This window comes from Nicotiana sylvestris, chromosome 4 (assembly GCF_000393655.2).
Source record: "Nicotiana sylvestris chromosome 4, ASM39365v2, whole genome shotgun sequence".
NCBI lineage: Eukaryota > Viridiplantae > Streptophyta > Magnoliopsida > Solanales > Solanaceae > Nicotiana > Nicotiana sylvestris.
Window position 1 is genome coordinate 130,765,526 of NC_091060.1, and position 14,425 is coordinate 130,779,950.

Sequence of the window (14,425 nt, forward strand, 5' to 3'; positions counted from 1 at the left end):
GCATTTCATGTGACCCGAATCCAAATCCCAAAACATCAAATAAAACGTGTTCCGGATTGTGGGTGCATTTCATGTAACGCAGTCCAAAGACGTGTTTTAAGCGATGTTCATATTTCTTTTAAAAACAATAATAATAAAGCGGTTAAAAGATAAAATTTGCACATAAGTTCATATTTGTATAAAATCAGATAATCAAGCCGAATATAACAGTTGAGCGACCGTGCTAGAACCACGGAACTCGGGAATGCCTAACACCTTCTCCCGGGTTAACAGAATTCCTTATCCGGATTTCTGGTACGCAGACTGTAATATGGAGTCATTATTTTCCTCGATTCGGGATTAAAATTGGTGACTTGGGACACCCTAAATCTCCCAAGTGGCGACTCTGAAATAAATAAACCAATCCCGTTTCGATTGTCCTTTAATTGTAAAAACTCCCTTGCACCCTTGCGGGGCAGAAAAAGGAGGTGTGACAGCTCTGGCGACTCTGCTGGGGACCAGGTCCAGAACCACTGGTTCAGGGTTAGAAATTCGAGCTTAGATATAATTGTTATTATTTGGCTTTATCTATTATCTGATTTTTACATGTTTGAGCCTAATGTGTTAAATGCTGCTTTTACCGCTTTGATATTATTTGAACTGTATATAAACTGTGCCGAAACCCATATCCTTTCTGAGTCTTCTAAATCATGAAGAAGGGTGTACTTCGTACGACTTCTTTTCTGTATAGTGTCAAATCCCAATTTAGAACGAGGTTCGGACAAGTTGCTAAGCCGGTGAAGCTTCTGTATTCCCGGTACGCTGCCCCCCCTCGGCTCGAGCTGTCCGCTCGGGTAAGCCAGGTCTAGAACAAACACCCAGGTTCTGAACCTAGTATAACAAAGCCACATGCCGGATCCCTAGTAGGAACGTTTATTTGCATCATGTGCATTTGACTTAGGGGACTCAACACAGGGGTTGGGTCCGTCTAGGACAAGCAACCTGAAAATAATAGACCATCTTTGGCATCCTATGTGCTACATGTTATATTTATTCAAGGGTGAATGAGTCATTTGGCGGACAAATGATATTTGCGGACAAATGACACTTCTTATCATGCTGATCACGTTAAATAAGAAAGTTGCACGATTTTTTATTAAGCATGCTATTATATTAATCAAAGCATGGGGAACATTTGTGGAATCCAAGAAGCCTTGGAATTCCCTATGTCCCCCACGCTTGCTTTTTGGGAAAGCACATGGGGAACATTTGTGGAATCCAAGAAGTCTTGGAATTCCCATATGTCCCCCACGCTTCATAGGTTGGGAAAAGCGCATGGGGAGCATTTGCGGAATCCAAGAAGTCTTGGAAATCGTTATGTCTCCCATGCCACATTTTTGAAAGAAATAATAAAGATTTTGCTTTCGCCTAAAAAACGCCGTAATAAATGTGCAGGATGAGCACAGAGCCAAATAAACCGTTCTCTGCCCTCAGCGAGGTCCCTCTACAGCTCCACATGTGGTGGAATGACTTGGAAGCCGATTGCAAAGGGATAGTGGGAAGAGTGTTGGGAGGTTTTGTCAATTTGATGAGCATTAGGCCGAGGACAGATATTCTTGAAGCTCTAATACCATTTTGGGACCCAACCCGCAATGTATTCCGCTTTGTTGACTTTGAACTTTCACCAACACTTGAGGAAGTCGCCGGATATGCGGGATTGAATGAGAGGTTAAGAGGGCAATATTTACTTTCGCCAAGGCCAGTGTCTCCGCATGCGTTTCTGGATCTACTAAGCATCAGTCGGAAGATACAACATGACGATTTATCGAGAGGATGTTGTGATCTCCATTTCTTGTATCAGCGGTACGGAGCTCCGCAGGGTTTCGAGGAACCAAACCTTGGGCTGACTCACGGCGGGAACAGAAACAAATGGGAAGCAAGACATACTTTGGCTTTCATCACAACGCTCTTGGGAGTCATGGTCTGTCCAAGGAAGGATAAAAAGATAGAGATAGGTCTGGTAGGGATGACCGACGTTGCAATCAAAAGAACCAATACTACTGTGGTTCCTTTGATTTTGTCCGAAGTCTACCGAGCTCTGACTATATGCCGAGAAGGAGGCAAGTTCTTCCAAGGTTGCAATCTGTTACTTCAGCTATGGATGCAGGAACACCTCCATCACCGAGTAGGATACATGAACCACGGGTTGACCGAGAGGAATTGTATCAGCGGATTCGAGAAGCGCATAGCAGGCGCCAGATTTCCTGAAGGTGTCGAAGCGTGGTTTACACGGTTAAGGTCAACAACAGCTGACCAAATTGAATGGGCATTTGGTTGGTTGATTGATACTGAGGTGATCTACATGTCGGCTGGAGAATGTCATGTTCTCTTAATGGGACTTCGCAGCATCCAGCCATATGCCCCTCATCGGGTATTACGACAGCTGGGCAGGTTTCAAGTAATCCCTACCGATGAAGATCTGAGCAAGCACGCCTTGGAGCTGAGCCCGGGAGTCATATTTCCCGAGGGGAAGATTAGAAAGCTGTGGCACGAATGTAGATTCTTGGAACCCAAGACCATGGTGCGAGAACTAGCTAAAGGTGAGGTCGACCCAAAGTACGATTCTTGGTTCGAAAGAAGGTTTCAGATTCGGCAAAGACCTGCTAAAAGAGCCCACGTCCAACACTTCACAGATGATTCACAGGAGCAATGGGGATGGTTAAAAAGGTAGGAAGGTTACCGGGTTGAAATCGGGAAACTAAAGCAACAAGTTGAAAGGCTTGTATTTGAGAACAATGTGCAAGTCGCCTCGGAGCAGGCTGAAAGAAACAAGCTAGCCCAAGAAAACCAAACCCTAAAGGCCCGCCTTCGCCAAGCCAGTAAGAATAACATTGACCGACAGAAGCGTCGCTCTAACGAAAGATTGATAGCAAGTTTGAGAAATCAGGTCATCCAAAGCCAAGAAGAATTAGAACAATCAGAAGCTTGCATAGCAAGGATGAAGGTCAGATGGGCAAAGTACACAATGGCCCGGAAGCAGCGTCTGCAACAGGTCATAAGGGATTATGAAATGAGCATCGGGATATTAAGGGAGACGAACTCCACTCTACATGATCGGATCGTCAAACAAGCACGAGATGCTCAGGCCGACAGAAGACATTGTTACGATGCAATGGCCTGAATGGAAAGACAAATGGAGTTGTTCCAGGATCGACTTGCCGACAATGCTCAGGCACTGGGATTGAAGAACCGACAAATCAGGCAATTGTTCATTGCAAGGGACAACATTCGAGGAAGGATTGACGAAATTGGGCATTACATCTACATGAAATGCTTAGCATGTGAGCGAACACCTCGGAAGACCCTCCTTGTTTCCATCATGGGCTGCGTCCACCGGATTATGAACGAGTTGAAAAGCTTACAGAGGGACCTCACACCAAGGGCCGCAAGAAAGCCGAATGATGCCTCGCGGGCCCTTAAGTTGGAAAATTAATCTTTGGTCGATGCCTTGTTTATTTGGCTTTTGCCGCTTTCCCATATGTTATTTTCTTTTCTTTTAATCAGACAGGAATCCGTACTATTGCTACTCTTTGTTTGAAGTAATTTGTAATAGCAAAATTTTGAGAATGAATTTAATGATACCAAAAGAATTTTGTGTTTCTTTACTCTAAGGCAGAACTACGCCTGGTCTGATTCGCGCGGGGACGTGATACGTAGGCAATCCCCATAAGATTTGACCATTTTTAATAAAGAAAGAAAGAAAATACAAAAAATAAAATGCAGGGTTTCCCAAAGTACTTTAAAAAAGGGGGATAAATAAGCAAGCCGGGATGACGCATGTTGTTTGAAGCAAAGCATGTAGAAACGGTTAACTGCCTAGGAGCATTGCATCCTCTATGTGTTATGATCAAATCTGTTAAGCTCTAATGCTAACAAAGTTTGTTGTTGTCTGAATCCAGACAGTTAGTTGTTAAAGAATTTTGGCAACACACTCTTACCAAACCAGATCCAAAGGACCGGTAGCAACAAGCATGACTACTTCAGAGAATAGTAATGAGGAAGAAAGGCCGATGAGCCAGTTGTTAAAAGAAGCGATGGAAAAGATTGAAAGGATGGGACTAGAGATGAATGCAATGCAGCTAGCCCTAGCCAAAGCACAAAAGAGCCCTGAAACACTGGAACACACGCCGGAATACCCTCACTCCGGCCCTTCCACAAGCCTCCCAAATCCCCGTTATCATCAAGAAAGAATCCCTCATGATTCCCAAGCTCCACCACCCCATCAACCTCTCCCAACACCCAGTATTCCCACTTTTGTGGGACCCATATCAGCCCCTTTGCAAAGGACGACCAGTGAGCCATTGTTTCAGGCTCACGATACGCAATACTATCCTCCCGAGCCTACGTTTCATGCCCCCGAGCCACAGGCTTACAATCCACACTTGGAAGCGCCGGCAGAGATTGAAAAGCCGGTTAAAGCCCCTGAACAGGATGAGGTATTGAGAAAGTTCAAAAGCCTGGAGCAGTCTTTCAGGAACCTGCACGGTTTGGGCAACCAGGTCAGCGTAGCATACAAAGATCTATGCCCTTTCCCAGACGTCCAACTCCCGGCTGGGTTCAAGATGCCTAAGTTTGATTTATATGAAGGGCACGGTGATCCCATGGCACATTTGCGGGGATTCTGTAGCAAAATGAGAGGGGCAGGCGGCAAGGATGAGCTGCTAATAGCTTATTTCGGCCAGAGTCTGAGCGGATCTGCGCTAGAATGGTATACCAGGCAGGATTCCAGTAGGTGGTATACTTGGGATGATCTGGCGCAGGCTTTCGCAGGTCATTTCCAGTACAATCTCGAGATAGTCCCTGACCGTCTCACATTATTAAGAACTGGGAAGAAACCCGGGGAAAGTTTTCGCGAGTTCGGGTTCCGCTGGAGAGAACAAGCAGCTAGAGTCGATCCTCCCATGAGAGAGGGAGAGATGGTGGACTATTTCTTGCAAACATTGGATCCAACCTACTTTGGTCACTTGGTGACAACGGTTGGAAAATCTTTCAACGAGGTGGTCAAGATAGGGGTCATGATAGAAGAGGGTCTGAGGTCTGACAAAATCTTGAACTACTCGGCACTCAAGGCCACGACTCAGGCTATTCAGAGCGGCGCGGGAGGTGCGTTGCGAAGAAAGAAAGAAGAAGTTGGCACGATCGAGGCAGGCAGTTGGTCCAGGGCTGGCAAGCCACACTACAACCAACCCAGACCTCACAGGCCAAACTACCCATACAACCCACCACAACATTTCTATCCGCCTCGATAACCACATTGTTCCGTACACCAGGCCCAAGCATACACTCAGCCTCCGGTTCGCCCGCAATGGCGCGCGCCGGCTCCCCAGAACATATATGCACCACCACAAAACACCTACCCTCCACCGAGGGCGTATAGAAACCCTTCAGGGGCAGGCTTTCGGGGAAATCCAGATGCTAGGAATGACAGGTTGCGGAAACAGAGAACTTTCACGGAGTTGGGAGAAACCTACACCGCTTTGTTCCACAAGCTGAGGCAATTGGGTTTGGTTAGTCCTGTCCAGACTCGAGAACCAAATCCCCCACCTCAGAATTTGGATCGATCAATAAGTTGTGAATACTGCTCAGGGATGCTCGGGCATGATACCGAGAAGTGTTGGAAATTGAGGCATGCCATACAGGATCTTATTGACACCAATAAGATCGAGGTCCAGACACCGGAGGCTCCTAACATCAACCAAAACCCACTGCCAGCGCACCACGAGACTCACATGATTGAGTTGGTGTATGAGGGAGGAGAGTTGAGAAAACCCTCACAAACAGTGATGATGATCCAGGCCGCCCCGAAAGAAGTCTCAACCAGTGGGGGAACGAGGGTACAGTCACAGGGAGAAAGCGTCAAGCCAGTAGTGATATTGGGAAAGAGCCCGTCCACCATAACAAGCAAACCTGAGCCAAACAAGTTGGTAATATCAGGGATTCCGCCCGCACCTGCAGTTGTGTTGAAGGGGGCATATAGAGAACTGGTCACCATAAAGCCTGTAGTCTAGCTGCCGATGATTGATAGCAGGGTTGTGCCTTGGAAATATGAAAAGGCGGTGGTGATGTACAAAGGAAAATAGGTGGAAGAAGTCAGTTGTGAAGCGCAAGGGATGACTCGATCAGGTCGGTGTTTTTCTCCGGTGGAGCTAAGAAGAACCAACCCGGCTGCAACCAAGAAACCTGTGTCCGAAGAAGAGGCGGAGGAGTTCCTGAGGAAGATGAAAGTGCAAGACTACTCCGTGGTCGAACAGCTGAGAAAAACACCGGCCCAGATCTCGCTGCTGTCATTACTGATCCATTCTGAGGAGCATCGACGGGCTTTGATGAAGATATTGAATGAAGCTCATGTACCCAACAAGATTTCTGTAAACCACCTGGAAACCATTGCCAACAAGATTTTCGAGGTGAACAAGGTAACATTCTCAGATGATGATCTGCCGGTGGAAGGTACGGAGCATAATAAAGCTCTATACCTAGCTGTCAAATGTGAAGACTCGGTGGTAACTCGAGTATTGATAGATAACGGCTCAAGTGCCAATATTTGTCCACTATCTACTCTGAACCAGTTAAAGATCGACCACGGAAGAATCCACAAGAACAACATCTGTGTCCGAGGGTTCGACGGAAACGGAACAGCCACTGTGGGGGATGTTGTACTTGAATTGACCATCGGTCCAGTCCTGTTTACCATGGAGTTTCAGGTGTTAGATGCCACAGTATCTTATAACCTTCTGTTGGGACGACCGTGGATTCATGCAGCCAAAGCAGTGCCCTCCACCCTACATCAGATGGTGAAGTTCGAGTGGGAAAAACAAGAGGTTGTACTACACGGCGAGGACACGACGCGCACTATGGGTGGCGCCATTGTACCTTTCATAGAGACCGATGATGGCAAAGGTCCTAGGGTCTATCAGATTTTAGATACAGTGTTGGCCAATAAAATTTCTGAAGGAGAAACCATCCCGCACCCTAGGGTAGCTGCCGCAACAGTCATGATGATCTCGGAAATGCTGGGTAATGGATTTGTGCCGGGAAAGGGCCTGGGAGTCGAGCTTCAGGGGATTGTCCAACCTGTCTCCTTACCTAAAAAATTTGGAAACTTTCAGATTGGGGTTCAAACCAACCGCGGCAGATAGGAGGCAAGCGCGAAAAATGAAGAAGAGGTTTTGGTTTCTGCCTAAACCGGTGCCACATCTCTCAAGGTCCTTTATCAGAGCCAATGCCAAGGGGTCGCCAGTCCCGAAGATCCTAGGACCATTGATTGATATGGATGGGGACCTGAATCAGAGTTTCGAGAGGCTGTTCGCTGATGTCAGTATGGTAGAAGCTGGAGAAGGTTCCAGCAAAACATAGATACAGTTTGTGGGGCCTGAGGCCAAAACTAACAATTGGATGGTTACTCCTCTTCCTGTCCTAGGGGAGTCTTGGTAGTAGGCTTTGATTTATGTTTTGTTTGTTTTGTTTTCTTCGGATTATTCCAGGGTGTAATCCAAATTTTACTTTTGTTTTGTAAAAGTGTGAACCCTTTATCCCGCAAGTTTAATAAAGTTCTCTCTTTTGTCCCATTTTAATTTTGTTTTGTTCTTTTTCTTTTTGAACAGTTCTCTTTTTACCGGTTCTAATGACATGGCATGCACAGCGGATCTTCGACCTAGTCTAATAAATCAATCTGAATCCGACTCAATGATGCAAGAGGTCGTTTGCGACGATGAATTTGAATATGACAAAGATAAGGCCTTCGAAGAGATAAACCGAGAACTGCGCCAATTTGAAGAAAAACCCAAACCTAACCTAAATGACACTGAGGCTGTGAATCTAGGAGACGCTGATAACGTCCAAGAAACCAAAATCAGCATCCACATTGAGCCGAATGTCAGGGAAGAATTGGTCAAAACCCTCATAGAATTCAAAGATGTTTTTGCATGGTCATATGACGATATACTTGGATTAAGCACCAATTTAGTGGTTCACAAATTGCCCACTGACCCGGCATGCCCTCCGGTCAAGCAAAAACTAAGGAAATTTAAAACAGAAATGAGTGTAAAGATCAAAGAAGAGGTGATTAAGCAGTTGCAGGCGAAGGTCATTCGGGTCACTCGATATCCTGAATGGTTGGCCAATGTGGTACCAGTCCCAAAGAAGGACGGGAAAATCAGGGTGTGCGTCGACTACCGCAATCTCAACAAAGCAAGTCCCAAGGACAATTTTCCGTTGCCCAACATTCATATCCTGATCGATAATTGCGCTGGGCGCGAGATCGGATCCTTTGTGGATTGCTATGCGGGTTATCATCAGATCCTAAAGGACGAGGAGGATGCGGAAAAGACAGCGTTTATTACGCCATGGGGAACTTACTGCTATCGGGTAATGCCGTTCGGATTGAAGAACGTCGGGGCAACGTACATGCGAGCAATGACTGCTGTGTTTCATGACATGATACACAAAGAAATCGAGGTGTACGTCGATGATGTGATCATAAAGTCTTGGCGTCAGGAGGACCATGTAGCAGACCTAAGGAGATTTTTCCAAAGACTCCGAAGGTATGATATCAAGCTCAACCCGGCCAAATGCGCATTCGGGGTTCCATCAGGAAAGCTGCTAGGATTCATCGTCAGTCGACGGGGGATTGAGTTAGACCCATCCAAAATTGAATCCATCCGAGATTTGCCACCGCCAAGGAACAAAACAGAGGTAATGAGTTTGCTGGGTAGACTCAATTACATCAGCAGGTTCATCGCTCAACTCACAGCAACTTGTGAGCCCATATTTCGGCTACTGAGAAAGGATGCTGCAGAAGGTTGGACGACAGAGTGTCAAGAGGCTTTCGACCAAATCAAAGGGTATCTGTCTAATCCACCCGTGTTGGTCCCGCCTAAGCCCGGGAAACCCCTAATCCTTTACCTGACAGTCTTGGAAAATTCATTTGGTTGTGTACTGGGGCAACATGATGACACAGGAAGGAAGGAGCAGGCCATCTACTATCTTAGCAAGAAATTCACAGTGCATGAGGTCAAGTACACTCAACTCGAGAAAACATGCTGCGCCCTGACTTGGGTAGCTCAGAAGTTGAAGCACTACCTGTCCTCATATACTACTTATCTCATATCCCGCTTGGACCCATTGAAGTATATCTTTCAGAAACCTATGCCCACGGGAAGGTTGGCAAAATGGCAAATTCTGCTCACAGAGTTCGATATCATCTATATGACAAGGACAACCATGAAAGCCCAAGCACTGGCCGACCATCTGGCAGAGAATCCCGTGGATGAAAAATACGAGCCTTTAAGAACATACTTTCCCGACGAAGAGGTAATGCATACAAGTGAGCTGGAGTTACCCGAAGAACCAGGTTGGAAACTTTTCTTCGATGGAGCTGCAAACGCGAAAGGGGTTGGGATAGGAGCAGTACTCATTTCGGAAACAGGACGCCATTATCCTGTTATGGCTCAGCTACGCTTCTATTGCACCAATAATATGGCCGAGTATGAAGCTTGCATTCTGGGTCTGCGCTTGGCTGCTGACATGGATGTCCAGGACGTCTTGGTCTTGGGAGACTCGAACTTCTTGGTACATCAGATTCAGGGTGAATGGGAAACGCGAGATCTAAAGCTCATACCATACCGACAATGCTTGCATGATCTGAGCAAGCGATTTCGATCGGTGAAGTTCAAACATATCCCGAGAGTTCACAATGAGGTTGCGGATGCCTTGGCCACCTTAGCATCAATGCTGCACCACCCTGACAAAATGTATGTTGATCCTCTGCACATCCAGGTCCGTGATCAGCACGCTTATTGCAACGCCGTAGAAGAGGAACCAGATGGCGAACCCTGGTTTCATGATATCAAGGAATACCTCAGGATGGGGACATATCTAGAACAGGCCACTGGAGACCAAAAAAAAGCCCTTCGGCGTTTGTCGAATGGTTTCTTCCTCAGCGGAGGAGTGTTGTATAAAAGAACCCCGGATTTAGGATTGTTGAGATGCATAGATGTCGGTCAAGCCGCGACGATTATGGCAGAGGTACATGCTGGAGTTTGTGGTCCACACATGAGCGGATATGTATTGGCAAGGAAGATCCTTCGAACATGGTGTTATTGGCTCACCATGGAACGCGACTGTATCACTTTCGTGAGGAAATGCCATCAGTGCCAGATACATGGAGATCTGATTCATTCTCCGCCAGCAGAGTTACATGCGATGTCGGCACCCTGGCCGTTTGTGGCATGGGGCATGGATGTCATTGGACCTATCGAACCAGCAGCATCCAACGGTCATAGGTTCATTCTAGTGACCATTGATTACTTCACCAAATGGGTTGAGGCTAAAACTTTTAAGTCGGTAACCAAAAAGGCAGTGGTGGATTTTGTTCACTCCCATATCATCTGCAGGTTCGGGATCCCAAAAGTAATCATCACGGATAACGGTGCGAATCTTAATAGCAGCCTGATGAGAGAGGTATGCCAACAATTCAAGATTACACACCGCAATTCCACCCCATATCGTCCCAAGGCGAATGGAGCGGTCGAAGCAGCCAATAAGAACATCAAGAAGATACTGCGAAAGATGGTGGAAGGATCCAGACAATGGCACGAGAGATTACCCTTTGCTTTGTTAGGTTACCGCACTACTGTCCGGACTTCCATAGGTACAACTCCTTATTTGTTGGTGTACGGAACTGAGGCCATAATACCAGCAGAGGTCGAAATTCCGTCCCTCCGGATTGTCGCTGAAGCCGGGATTGATGATGAGGAATGGGTCAAAACTCGATTGGAACAGTTGAGCTTGATAGATGAGAAAAGATTGGCAGCAGTGTGCCATGGTCAGCTATACCAGAAGAGAATGGCGAGAACATATAATAAGAAGGTGCGCCCCAGGAAGTTTGAAGTAGGGCAGCAGGTATTGAAGAAGATCCTCCCACATCAGGTCGAGGCAAAAGGCAAATTCGCCCCTAATTGGCAGGGGCCTTATATTGTGACCAGAGTATTGTCCAACGGTGCTTTGTGTTTGACAGATATCGAGGGGAGATGTGTCGACATGGCTATCAATTCTGATGCAGTCAAGAGGTATTATGCATAATTTCTTTAATTATGGCAATTTTTGGTTCGTTTGTTTGTATCTGGTATTTGTTGGATAATGAGATGACGGAGGCAATTCTTTCTTCTATCCAAACACTTTAACCCTTGTTTCCCCCTTTTTGAGCCTTAAGTTATTCTTTCATACCCCTCTTTTGGAATCACTAACGGAAAAGATATGAAAAGAGAAAGAAGAAAAGATAATTTTTAAGGAAAAATGAAAAAATGATGATGAAAAAAAAAACAAAAAAAAGAAAAAAGAAGAAGAAGGTAAAAACCACAAACCGGTGGGAACTACGTTTGACCTGATTCCTCAAAGAGGATACGTAGTATCCTCACGGCTCGGTCATAGTGTGCATCATAGTGTATATAGGATGCATAATGTACATAAATACGCATAAAAAGGCACAATGTACATAACACACATAGCTCAACATAGAGTGAAAAATAGAATCTCCCAAGCAAGAAAACTGGGGCAGAGGCTATGTTTTAAAATTCCAACAAAGGTTTGATTCCAAAAGTTGTAGCAAATCACCCGTCGAAATTATTTGATTTTTTTGATAAGCCTTTCTTCTAGCCCCACACCAAAACCAACATCGACGTCCAAAAGACCTCCCGATCAATATCCAAGAGATGCCAAGTCAGGCAAATAAAGCCGAGAATAATACACCGATCCCCAGCAAAGAAGAGGATCATAATACTGGGAATGAATTGATAGTCCAAGGAATCTCCAGAAGAGAGGGTCATATCGACAACCCTCCGATTCCTCGATGAAGAAATAAAATGAGAGAGTCTTATCGGTGAAAACCTTCACAGGCACCGAAAGGCGACTAAGATGAGAGATATAAAATGAGAGAGTCTTATTGGTGAGAACCTTCACAGGCACCATAAGGCGCCGGGAGCTGAGAGAAAAGAGAGAGTCTCATTAATGAAAACCCCTCGAAGGGCACTATGAGGCAACAAGACAGATCAACAAAAGCGTCCACATTCGCAAAAGAAATGGACACTCATTTATCCCCGGCAAGTCAGACCATCGGGCAAATCGATTGATACAACTAGACTGGGTCGGGAATCTATGGTGCACGTCATGATCACGGGGACCAGTCATGTCTTCCAGATAAGTTCTTCTGAGTTTCTTCTCCCACCAAATATTGGTTCAGAAAGATTTTCTCCTTTTTCTATCTTTTATTTCTCTTCCTAAAATTTGTCTTGAAAAGGATTTTTCAAAGCTTACTACCAGAGACCGAAGGGGATTCATCCAATGCAGGATAACCCCAACAGTCCTAAAGGCTGGCCCCAGGCAATGCAATGTTGTGCCCCGCGGTTTTGGAGGAAGTAAACTCCTAAAGGGAGTGGTTTCGGGAGTAAGAGCAGACTTCCACAGCATGTACTGTAAAGAGAAAGCAGAAAAGGGGATAAATGGAAAACCAATCCCCAGCAGGCCAGATACCCCCAGCAAACAATTCTGTCCACCAACCAGTTATGGGGGCACAGAGCAAGAAAAAGGGAAAGAGAGGAAAAATCATCCACCGGAAAGGCACCTCCTCCCACCATGTTTAAAACTAACTCAATAATTTTGTCTGCTGCAGGAACACAAAGGATTGATGATGGCAGCAGGACGCGATGCCAGAGAAATCACCAAAACCGGGGCAGAAAATTTTCTGCCGATTGTCAAAAATTTTCTCGGAAGAACGAAGAAATAATTTTAATACTTTTAAGTTATAGGTCGCCCACCAGTAAAGTGCGGGAATACATTTAAGTTCTAGGTCGCCCACCAGTAAAATGCGGGAATACATTTAAGTTCTAGGTCGCTTACCAGTAAAATGCGGGAATACATTTAAGTTCTAGGTCGCCCACCAGTAAAATGCGGAAATACTTTTAAGTTCTAGGTCGCCCACCAGTAAAATGCGGGAATACATTTAAGTTCTAGGTCGCCCACCAGTAAAATGCGGGAATACATTTAAGTTCAAGGTCGCCCACCAGTAAAATGCGGGAATACATTTAAGTTCTAGGTCGCCCACCAGTAAAATGCGGGAATACATTTAAGTTCTAGGTCGCCCACCAGTAAAATGCGGGAATACTTTTAAGTTCTAGGTTGCCCACCAGTGAAATGCGGGCATGCATTTCATAATTTTGCATTTAAGCAACTTTTGGTTTTATATTACAGATTTTTGGAATCAGTAACCCCACCTGGAAGCGGAAGGTTACAACAGAGATCCCCAGGCAGGAAACAATAAAATCCCCAGCACCAAGAAGCAGAAGGCTGCAAAGGCAAGCGCGCGACTCAAAAGGAAGAAGGAACGCGTCTTGAAAGAAGCAGTTTGGGAACGTTATAGCATACCCAGCATAACAATTTTGATTGAAGAAAGCCATACCACTGAAGAAACCATTGAAAGGCTTAAAGAAGAGGGCCATGTCCCTAGCGGACCGAGCAAGTGATGAAAACTGGCATTCGAAAAAGGCGAAGGACCAGTATCATCCCCCAAGTTCACAAAATAAAGGCATCGGAGGAAAGCTCTAGCCGACAAGAAAGCAAGAAAACAAGAACAAGTTGAAGATAGATGAGATCTCATGATCCATAGTCTAGCTTAGCTTCTTGTTTTTCCTTTCAAAACAATGTAACAAGGAGATCAGTGAGCGGTAGCATCCTGCAGCAGCATGCAACAGCGCACAACAGCAGCGAGCACCACAGTCACACGGTAGTCCCAGCTACCAAAATTTCCCGAACTACATTGACCTGATTCCTGTTCAGCCCAGGATATGTAGGAAACCTCTGAAGCAAAGGTTCGGTAAAATCTTTTTTTCAAAAATGCTTCACACGGAGTACTCGGACGGGCAAAAATCGCTCGCTTTATCTTTGAGCGAAAACCCTTCGTGTCTTCGTGCAAAGAGGGGCAGCTGTAAGCACGTGATTTTTGCTTCACGGACAATCGCTCCAAAAGAAAACAAAAATAGTGACCAGTGACCTCGCTGTACAAATTTTCAATTTTTTCATGACATGTGCTGTTAGTCATTTGTGGTTCGGCCCAAGTTGCATTTGATCTTATCAATCAAAATACAAAGTATGTCTGTCATGGTAATCAAACCGTAATTCGGTCGTTGAAAGAAAATTCAAAAAATATATATGCATCGTTCGTTCTAGGTTGTGATTTAACTTACTTAAACATTTTAATTTGGTGTGATAATTGTGTTGAAGTGTTACATTGTTGTTTGTTTTAATTTCATTTGTTTTATTATTTATTTGTTATTTCATTTTTGTTTTAAAATTAGAGAACAAAGAAAAGAGTGATTTGGGCCCAAGAAATGAAACA